The sequence below is a fragment of the Psittacula echo genome, assembly GCF_963264785.1.
Source record: "Psittacula echo genome assembly, chromosome: 2".
Classification (NCBI taxonomy): domain Eukaryota; kingdom Metazoa; phylum Chordata; class Aves; order Psittaciformes; family Psittacidae; genus Psittacula; species Psittacula echo.
In genome coordinates, this window is record NC_137737.1 from 73,439,427 (window position 1) to 73,451,187 (window position 11,761).

Below are 11,761 nucleotides of genomic sequence, written 5' to 3' on the forward strand. Positions count from 1 at the left end.
GGACCTTTTTTCCATCTTGTCTGTGAGTGCAGTAACAGCTTCAGACTGTGTTAGAGACAAAATGCAAACCACCAAACATAGAGCTGATTGTTTTTTTTATTTGTCAGTGAAACTACAGACATCACCTTCTATAAAGCACAGAGTGCTAGGATGTTTTTTACATGTGTATTGCTTATATTCTCTTTACCACTCTTTGACTCTCTTGCATGAAACGCACACTTCTACACTGTTAGCAGTTTCAGTAGTTGAATGTGACTGAAGTTCGGATTCAACACAGCTGCATATCAGGGATGACATTCTCCTTGACAGAATGGTAGTGAACAGTCAGTTCTTCATCTTCAAGCTGGCTAAAGAATGTGCTTAACTGACACTACCAAATGAATTAAGAACATGTATAAAGACATTTTAACATGTTTTTACTTTCTGAGTGTCCCTTTGTTTTTTTCTTTCTTTATAAATATCCACGCATATATGTCATAGAAGCAGAATCAGTATGAATGGAAACAGCATCAAAAACCTTAATAAAATCTGGCTGGTTTGCTTTTATTGAAAAAAAAATAAAATATTAGAACAGATTTCTGAAAGAACAATTTTTCTGATCGATTAAAGGATATTCATATAGTGAGCTTCTTAGGTCATCATGTAAGAGTATTCAAAGAATTCTATACTGTTTTATTTCTTTATGAATCTTATTAATCTTGAGTTCTGCAAGTTCCTCACAATGTGTGAAAAAATCTAATTCGCACACTAGGTCATGGCTCTTTTGGCTAATAGAACTAGAACAATATGCAAGTGTAACGTTGCAGATTTTTCAGATCTCAAACCTTTGACATGAAATCAGTTTTGAGATTCTGTCAGTGGATCTCTTCATAGAAAGAAAGAAAAATCTCATTTTCAGCAAAAATTAAAATCCTAAGCATTCTGGGAATCTACATCCTTGGAGTTACTTTACAACAAGTGTCTTCCTTTCTGCCTTTCTAAACTCACATATTTCTTTTGTTTAAGCAATGTTTCCAGTTGAGAACTCTCCTAAAAGCTCTTCAGTTAAAACATGATGGGTAATCACTGCACTGTGACTACCTTCTGGAAAATTACAGCAAGCATATATACTATTTTTGGCTGCAACATCCAGTGATGTAATAACTAGTGACAGGACTTCTTCGGAGAGATAATGCTACATTCACTTGATGACAGCAGGAAAATAACAGGCCTTACTGGGGATTTCCTAGTCCCACAACAAGAATGACTGGCAACCTTGCTTCCACTGTGGCCAAAGAGGGTAACCTTGACGGAATTCCTTGTACATCACCCAGCAGAGGTCACTAGAGGATGCAACATCATGTTTTTAGGCAAGACAAAGCACTCCAACAGCAAGAGGAGATATGCACCACCCTGAAAATCACATCAGCTGACTCGGATTTACTGCCAGACAGGTTCTTGTAAAAGAGAGGAATATGTGCCGCTCCGTGAAAGAACATATATGTTTAACTGGCTACATTCTACTACAAGCAGCATTCATCCAGTTAAACAATATCGATACTGACCTTTGAAATATATCTATCAAAAGAATATCTACTACCTGTGCATTTCCAGATGCAGGGATCTCTTTCTTTCTTCCACTGCTTAACACAGTCCAAAAGGTGTGCCAGAGATACGAAGCCAAAAAGCAGAAACTACCTGAAATCCAGGCAGCATTTCTTTGCAGGGCTAGATCCGTCCTTTTATTTTTAATCAACTGGTTAACTCGGTTCTCCCGCTCTAGCAGATGCAATTTGGCAGGCATCCTCAAAACCCTCCCCAACTCTGTAAGTACCCCCTAACTAGACAAGGCTTGAACACCCAGCGGGCTCCCTTCTCATACTTCAACACATTCCCTGAACCTATAAGGAAAAGAAGTGATGGCCTTCTGACAAACATGAAACAGGTGCAAGGATCTACAGGAGATATGTACTGCAAGGACTTGAAAGGCAATTACTCTGACATACCAGAACTACTCAAATGAAAGCAAACTGTTAGCTCAGTCCCTCTGCTACCAGCTGAGGCCACTGGTCATCTTTTTTCTTTCCATTTAATAGACAAGAAATGGGAAAACAAAAATTACCCAAAGAGTAAAATTCAAGACAATCACTTAAAATGTGTCATGGTGCACATAGAGAGAAAGGTTGGTTTGAAATGCCATGGCTTTACTGTCTACGGTCCCTTCTGTTCCTGTGCCTGCACTCTACATTGCTCCCATACCCAAACCACCACAATGCAGAAAGCAAGTCCTAGCTTTCCCCCATCTCATATCCAGGCTCACCTGTCAACTATTAAGCCCTTGATTGGAAGGATGGAAGTACCACATAGATGTGAGACTTTCAATATCATCAGTATATCTTTCTTCCCCTAGAATTTCCAGAAACAGATAGACTGCTCCTGCTGAATTTTTCCAAGCAATTCAATGTTATGCAAATTCTGCATGGAAAATTTCAGCTTAAGCAGCCAAAACCTGGAAAATATTTAAATAGCTGAAAACAGGGCCTTTAAATTAGAAATGGCAAGCAACTTTAATAAAAAAATCCTTCTACCAGCTCCACTATAAGTAAAGGAAAGCTCTTTTGCTTCTAGAGTTAGAAAACTAAAAATTTGAGGAACAAAGTGTATCATGGTATATTGTCTAATATACAGAGATGTATGTATGAGGATTGTGAAGGACCACTATGTAAGGTTGTAGGTCTACATATAAAGAAGGAATCCTTATATATAAGGGTTATACATATTCTGTGCACCAGCCATTGTAGAAGAGGAAGCAGTAAAAAGAAATTGTGCCATTTCTTCTCTGCTTGCATATTTATCTGATCAGAGGTGAATAAGAAAAGAACTTAAAACATTCCCTCTGGCTCTGGAGAAATGTAAGTATCAGAAATCTTAAGAACTAAAAATTCACAAATTAAACTATAAAAATCATGGCATCATTTGAAACAAAATCAATCTCAAGTCACATTTTAAGTTATTAAGTTATTATGCAATTGTTACGTTAGAAAGGGTGGGCTTATTGTGGGTTTTTTTCAGTCAGGAAACCTTTATACTTCTCTTTTTCTTTCTGAGAAAGACAGATATATATTCCAAGCATGGGAACTGGGAGTATCAAGTAAAACAAAGCTGCCTGAAATCATGCCACATGACAACAGAGTGCCATGAACTTGGAACCTGAAGAATGCACCGCAGAAAGGATATTCTGCAAAGCTACAACAGGCTGAGGTTGGCAACACGATGCCTGATGAAAACATTTCAAGCGAGCCGAAAAAGAGGTTGGTTAAAAAAAAACTGGGCCCAAACCTGGCTGAAGTCCACTCGTACTTTTCTGCCTATAACAAGGCAACCTTTAGACATGGTGCTTCGACTTCAAGGCTGAAGAAAGCCTTGAGGGTTTTGATCATTCATTTTGAAGTCTTCATTAGTTAAGGAGTCTCACTGCGAACACAGAGAATCCCTTGCAGGATTTTGTTAAACAGTTGTTTTTGATTAAATTTTTAGAAGAAGAAATAGGTTTCTGTCAAAATACTTAGCACTATCTTGAACATTGTTAGGGAGAATAGGAAAGTTGTTTTTGGTTAATTATGCAACCGTGATAATTTTTTAACCTGTTGAAAATACTGCCATGACTCTGGCCTCCCCTTGAAAAAGGAACTTGCAAAGGTATTTTTACCACCACGATCATTATCAACACAGGCTGCAGAGAAAGTAACTGCTAGAGGAATTGTGCTCAAAAGAGACAAGGCTGATCCCATTCGAACTGGAGACAAGGAAATAGTGGACAATTACCTATCCCCAGGCCTAGCTTAACTGAACACCAAATACTGAGTATACCCAATAGTTGCAGATGGGCTATGTATTTTATAATTGATCCTTAAACTGCTTTCAGAATATCACCAAAGGGATACTTCTGCATGGAAAATTTTATTTCCAACTCAAGAAACAAAATACCAATAAGAAATATTTTTTCACCTTAAAAAACAAAAATAAATAAATTAGGGAAACTAATACCTGTGCTGAACTAAATTGTCTCCAGCTGTCTCCAGAACTTAAAAATGAACTGGCATACCAAATATCTATTCAAATAAAACTAGCTAGTGAGAGGTTTAATCCTCATTAAAAGAGCAGGACAGAAGCCTTGAAACACAGCAGTAAGGGAAGAGTAGCTCTGCTTCTTGCCATTTCTGTCCTTTCAAGGAGGGCTGCAAGGGCAGTAGAGCTACTGGAGGTTATTGCTTATAAAATAGTGAACTGCAAATGACAAAGTCATATTTTTAGCAAATATTAGGATTTGCATTTATGTTTTCTAATAATGGGAAAAACTCAATTCTGGTATATAAGACTGTGATTTAACTAATTTAATACATCTCAGCTTATGAACTGAACTGCATTAAATTAGCAGAGTACAACTCTGCAAATGTATGCTAAAATCATAGTAAAAGAAGCATTTAAAGCAGTGAGCTTTACCAGTGGTTTTTCTTTCCATTTTGCAGCAGACTGTAAGTGTGCAAACAATCAGTCGACTCCACTCTGTGGACAGCAGGTAATGCATTGCCCCCAATAGCTCAGCTGAATCTGAGCTCTATCTAAAGGTCCTTTGCAACACTTACTCCTCCAAAGGAAAGCTTGCTCATGTACAGGGACAGCAAGTAGCTCTACTGTCACAGCATATTGCCCAAAGGAACGTACTGGCACCACACAGCAAATAAGGAAAAAAGACGGATAGTAAGCCAAGGTAATTGTAATTTGCCTTGTAGATGCAAAATGGTAAGATCCAGAAACCCTATGGTTACGCTATCAACTAGTAATAGCTTCAACCACAGGAACTACAGTTGTAGCTGTAGCTCACTAGGTTGTGAGAACTTTAAGAACAGTGGCATTATGTTTACAGAAAGACCATGAATTTCAAATCTGTTTCCCTGGGTGGTCTTCCAGAGTTCAGAAAGCTTTGAAACTTCTCTTAGGACAAAATTTGTCAAATGTTTATTTAATTTTGATCTCCTGAAAAAGTGGTTGTGTAATTATTATCCAACATGAGCGCGTTACTTTTGTTATTAACTAAGTAAACAGGAGCCCAGGAGCTTCTATAGTTCTGAACATTGCTAACAGAAAAAAATCAAGCTGCACACATCTGAATCATGGAACCAGGGTTTAAAAACAAGTCATTGACTGTGAGGAAGATAACTTCACAGCATTTAAAACTGAACAGTCATGTAGGGGAGGGATTTTGTGTTCTAATTTCAACAGCAATTCAAAATTGAACAATCTGAATTGCATTCTCACACCCATCATTAACCAGGTAAGAGCCAGAAGGAAAAGACTGCGGGTGTGCTGACTAACATCATGCAGCTTTGGCTGAGCCATCAGAAGCAGTCTAGGTGGGGAACGTGAAGCTCAGTGGGAGGTAATACAGCTGCGCAAATTGTGTGGAGTTTCACTATCAATTCACCTTTGCATAAACTGGTGCTGTTGTCAGAAGAGGTGGTTTCACCTTCTCATACCTGCTTGTTCCTACCCTGTGCCATCCCCTCCCTTGGACCAGCACAGCGCAACAGGTCAGGACAGAGCTGGATTTTGATTCCTTTTTTGTTTCTCACACATGAAAACCATTCTTATAAAACAGAACATCTTTCACTTGTTCTTGTATAATCTGAAGCAGAACTTCATGTCTATTCCTGAAGGCAGAACTTAGCCGAGATACAAAGGCACGTGCTGCCAACTATACAAAAGAGAGGCAAGAGGACATTCTGAACAAAACACATGTAACACAGGGAAAGAGCAGCTCTGTCACGAGTTATACCGACACGCTGTCTCCAAGGGCAAAGCGGTCGTGGTGGAGAGCTGGTGTGGCAAAGAGCGCCATCTAGAGGACACAGGAACCCCAGCTTCTTGACAGCACCAAGACGTACATTAATTACACTGTAAAGTCATTATGCGTCATTGATTGTCAACAATTGCTGGGTTTGCTTTCCGTAGTTGTATTTTAATGGCTCTGAAAGACTTTTTTTGTTGTCGTTTAGATTAGATTTTTGGGGTTTTACAGAGTATACTGTGCTGAAAAATGAAAAATGTTTTACTTATTTTATAAAAAAATGTATCTAGAAAACTTTTTTGAGGAAGGGGATAATATTCTTCTTTAATCATAATAAGTTAGTTTCAGACAGCATTATTTCTTCCAGCAAGTACACACTTCGACTGCTCTCTTTTAGTCCCTTCAGTTGTAGCCCACTCTCACTGAAGTAAATAGAACTTTTGTTACTGCTTTCAAAGGGAGCAGGACTTCATCCACAGAAATTACATACGCATGCCCACAAACATACACATGTAAACACTTACACCTAAGCAAAGTTTACTGCATTTTCTGCCAGCACAATTTCCTTTCCTTCCTTTCCTGATCGCACAATAAAACTGCTTGTCAGGGAAGCAGACCAAGCCGAGGCTTTTCAAATGAAGGTCTTGGTTTTCCTTTCATAAACATTAACAGCACAGTTAGGGCCCAATTCTGTATCCCACTGAGCAATTGCTAAAAACTTTGTGTGAAAGTTAAGTTCCAAAAAACTTAGTAGAAATGTAACTGATGTTTAAATATCTGGAAACTTCATTCCAGTGAGGTATGTTACCAGAGTTCAATGGGACTGCCTTTCACCTCTGAGTCTTGCCCCCAGGAAACTGATGAGCTAAAATGGGAATACAGAGCTATTTCTCCAGCTTGCAACTAGCCACCAGCTGTCTGTCTTCCAAGTGTATTCCTTTCTCTCCTACTGTACCTCCAGATTCTCCCTGGCTTTTCTTACCACACTCTTTAACAAAGAGCCAGTTCCAATCATTAGACTGAAGAAACAAACATCAAGACAATGGGTTAGAGATTTTGCAGCAAAAGTGGGGGGAATCCCACCACCTCAGCTACTACCTGCAATTCATCACCAAACTGATACACATTAACACAAAAGCAAAGCAGCTCTCATAGCCTTTTCCCTCACCCTAAAGAGACAAAATTCAGAGGAAGATTGCTACTTGACAGCAACAACAGTTTTTACTTTCTTACCTGTGCAAGTTGTGATTTTCACACTGGAAGAAAACTATCTTAAAAGAGCCAGTAATGCCCTCCAAACCTCAACCACCCAGATTTACCTGGTTTTAATTCTCATTTTCACTCTAACACTAAATTAAACTCTCTAAACTTAACATGTCCGATTTAGATGAGACATGCTATGCTCAGTTTGTTTTAATATAAAGATGGTTTTCTTTACACTGTAAATGTTGTAGTAGCTTGCTGGAATAATTTTGTACAAAAGTGACCCAGCAGTTGAAGAAATACCAAAAGTTCAACTTCCTGAGTTGTAAATAGAAATGAAAACATAAAATTTACTTTATACCAATGCTCCATGGTATCATCTGAACACAAATATATTCAGAATACTTGAAGAACTGCTCTACTATATCAGTACAAACAGCTACAGCACCAATTTTTCAAGTCTTTCATTGAATTGCTGTCCAAAGTTAATTTACAATTGCCTTATTGCAAGCAGATTTTCTCAGTTCTTACCCAAATGATGTGTCAATAAAAATACTGGATCCTCTAGACTCTCCCATAGAAAAAGCATAATACAAGAAGATGTGTTGCTATTTCTAAACATATTTTGGCTGATGACAGGGTCATTTCCCTGACAGAGATGCCATACTGTGGTGCCCAGCACTGTTCTTACTGGACACAGGTGTAGCACAGACAACACTTGGCCCTGCAAGCATGGCACACTGCACATAACCATGCCCTTCTCCCCGGTTAAGGGGGAGCAAAAGACAAAGCTGCCTGGCTTCCCCTGGGAAATATGCTCTTTCCATGGGATTCATTCAGTCCCCACTAACTCCAGAACTGTTAGATAGGACTAATGTTTTCAAAACATGAATCCAACAAAATTCATAGTTACCTTCTGATTTTGAAGAGCTGCAGAACCACACAACTTCTTCAAAATTTCTGAATATATGTCCAGCTATAAATAAAACCCCAGAACAAAAGCACATGTGCTTGTTTTTATGAATCCAAAAGATTAAAAGATGCTGACCAGTCTCTCACAGCTGCAACACATTTTCACAAATGATAATGAAAAAATTAGCTCTATTGGGAAACACACACAGTAAGCTCTTTAAGTAGCATAAAGAAGAAAGGGACAGTGTTTTGGGAAGACAAAATTAGTCATGCAATTAGTTAGTTACCTTTTCATCTTCTGTTCCAGGATGTGATCCACTGACTTTTTCTTCCTGGAAGCTAGTTCTCTCCATTTTTTCCATGCTCTGAAAAAAGGCTGTTTTTTCCATTCGGTTTCTGTTGTATCGTGTATTGATCTCTTCCAGCCTGTTGATCTTAAGTAGCTTCATACTATGCCCAGTTAATGTACTTTCTGTTTTCCTCTCCACCTTAGATGCGTAAACCAGTGAACACTCATAACTTCTGATTTCTCCTCCTTCTTGGCTGTACAAAAGAAAGACAAATAAGAGGTACCAGTGTTATTCATGCATTTTAGCTTAGAAAACCGCTGCGGTTGCTCTAATTTGTATTTCAACTGTCCTTCCTTATACTTTCTGAACCAATACCCAAATACAGAGTTAACAGTGCCAGCTGTTCACAGATGCTGTTCTAACTACTCACCTACATTCAACACTAGATAATTCTAGCGGGCTACAAGACAAATTTAATTTAATTCATTCACTTTTTCACTTTTAGCTCTATCAAATCAATATGTATTGCTGTAGCTTGCAGGCCTTGCTCATGGATCAAGCCCCTCCTTTTAACCACTTCAGTGGTTCTCTGTTGCTCAATGTATTCTCCTTCCCTGTGATGCAGTTCTAGCAAGCTGACATGTAAGGACCCCTTTATTAAGTCCACTAAGACTTTTCATATTAAACGAAGTGGTTTAGGCCTGAACACAGTCCTTCCCTCTCTTCCCACTATCCTATACCACGGGTATAGGTAATTGCCAAAACGGTGGTCATTTTGGGTCCTCTGTCAAAGGCTGCAAAAGACTGAAGCCTCCAGCTGGGTTCTTTCCTACTGTAGGCCTTCACTATATGCCTACTACTTTTATGATGTAGAATTATCAAGGCTTGTCTAATGGTAATATTGTCTAGAAAGTTATTGCAAGTCAAGCTGTTAGTTTTGATCAATTCTCTGTAGAAGGGCTTTTATTCCACAGCAAGGTGGATTCCCCTGCCCAAGTAACCATTTGGTTACACTTGGAAAATATGTCCTTTTGCACAACTAATTTTAAAAGAGAAACTACTCTAAAATTTCACTTAACAACTCTGTGTAGACCCAGGAAATAGAGGACAAAAATATTTTTGTTGTTACTGCAACCCTTCCTTCACAGTACTGGAAACCCAGCTACAAAAGCATGGTGCTAATGGTTTAGCTGTATAAAGCTGAATCTGGTCAATTTCATTACACAGCTCTTGTTTTTCATTTTAACTTGCATAAATACCATAAACTATATGGTGTAATTAAGAATGTATATACAGCCTTACAGTCATTAGCAGCACAGAGAAACAGCTTTAAGTGTACAACCAAAGACCCAATTAAATCAGTTATTTTTACCTGAACACCTTCCAACAGAAAATGCTCCTGTGTTTTGACCCCACATCTGTGTGCACATGTAACAGATTAGATGTATACCTACGTCAGCTAACTGTACTGCCCATAGTTAGCCATCCAAACTCTTCCCACATGCCATCACATGTGATATAGGAGGTGGCTCGCTAGTGGTGATGTTTATAGATGATGGACAGCAAAACAGTGCAACCCTGCAGCTTGCAAATGAGCCTTCCAGAAGGATTTCTGATACCATGTTATTTCAGCCCTACAGCATGCTTTTTATATGAAATGCAGGGACACCAGCATGGGACCAAAGACATTCATCATGTGGATAAGTCATGCACCTGGTATGTAAAAATACCAGGTTTGCTGCTTCCATCCTCCATCACCAGCTTTCGTGCTCTGGCATCCCTTTCCATCCTCTTCAGGTGAAAAGACACTTTACAAGACTTTCTTCCCATTTCTCAAGAGCAGGTTCTTGAGTTTTCCTAAATGTACTGACAATTGCAGGTGACATACCACAAGAGCTCAGTCTAACTTTCAGCCATTATTCTACAGATCCTTTGACCTATTCCACACCAAGGGGTGACTCCAAAGCTGTCAGAAAAAACAGGTGATGTTTCCAGATGCCTGCCCACTGCCTCCATGACTCCAGCTACCCAAATCTCACAGGGTTTTAGAGCAACCTGGCTCTGAAAGCTACTTCTGGCCTGGCACAACTGCAACCAAGGAAAGTTGATTCAGGCTTTCCATAACTCTTCAAAGAGCACTTCATCCTCTAGGTTATGATCACCAAATGCGGCCATCCATCTAAGGAGAATGACATGTCCTACTAAAAGGACACGTTATTCCTTCAAGCCGACCAATGGGTCAGTTATCTGGGAAAATATTAATGGGATGGAAAGCCTGAAGGTATTACTGGGCTCTGTTACTAAGCAGAGACAAGGACTGAGTCCAAACATGACTGCCCTCTCCCCCATCATTACTTTAATATATCCCTGAAACAATAAGCTAAACAACAGAAACTTTCTGAGGTACACACAGCAAAATCTGTTTGCAAGTGCCTCCTCCACAGTCATAGAGAAGTAAACCCACCTTGGTCATGTGTCACTGAGTAATGGGAAGCTATGGCCTTCTATCATATTAAAAGGAAAAAGGAAAAAAAAAGTTCAAATGGGTGTTGAGCTCTGTTTCCCCCAAGGGTGGGTGAAAACCTTTCCCCGTCATTTAGGTTCCCCCGCTCTGGCCTCGGACATGCTTTCTTCTGGGCCATCTTTAGCAAGCCAATCTCTCTCTTTAAGCAAAATAGCTTGCTTCATGAAGTACATCCGCACTTACATGCTCAGAAACCAGAGACACATCGTAAAAACACAGAAACTTGCCCAGCTATGCACAAGGGGTATATACCTACAGTCCTACTGCTTTTGCTACCCAAGAGCAGGAAAAATAAATATTTTTGCACAATAAAAATACAAAGTAACAAGATTTGTACAATAAAAAATAAACAATGCAGTAAATGTTTATAAAACTGGTCAGAAATGGCAGGCAAATAGTTATCAGCCAAAAAGAAGAACCTACATATAACCCCTTTTTCTTTCATCACCTGTTTTTCAATCATAACCCCTTCACAGCCAGGACTAGGTTTACATGACAGGCTGTACAGCTCTTCACACAAAGCTTGGTCCTTTGGACCCCATCTTCACTTCAAATAAAAACTTTCTTTCTGATCCGTTGGCCATTCACAAAACAGCCATTTTCAAAATTCAAGCCTGGGGACAAGTACTGTTAGCCAGTAGCCAGACTTGTTTACCTCCTAATACATCTTGACATTAGTCTGACCTGAATTTTACAAGCTGGAAACAATGATGTCATAGTATATAATTAAAACTAAATATACAGTTTAAGAAAGAAAACAAGTTGTAATGTGGAAAGAATTGCCAGTGGGTCATGTTCAGGTGGTAAATAAGGATGCAAATGGTACCACTTACTATGCTTTTCTTTCAAATACAACCTGCCCCGTATTCTGTGTAAGACAAGACATGTATTTTCTTTATTAAAACAAAACAATTTAATGGTAGGTCTTCAACTGAGAATGAAGCTTTCACATATTTCAATGAACAAATGACCTGGTGGACCCCTAAATACACAGACCTTAATAAT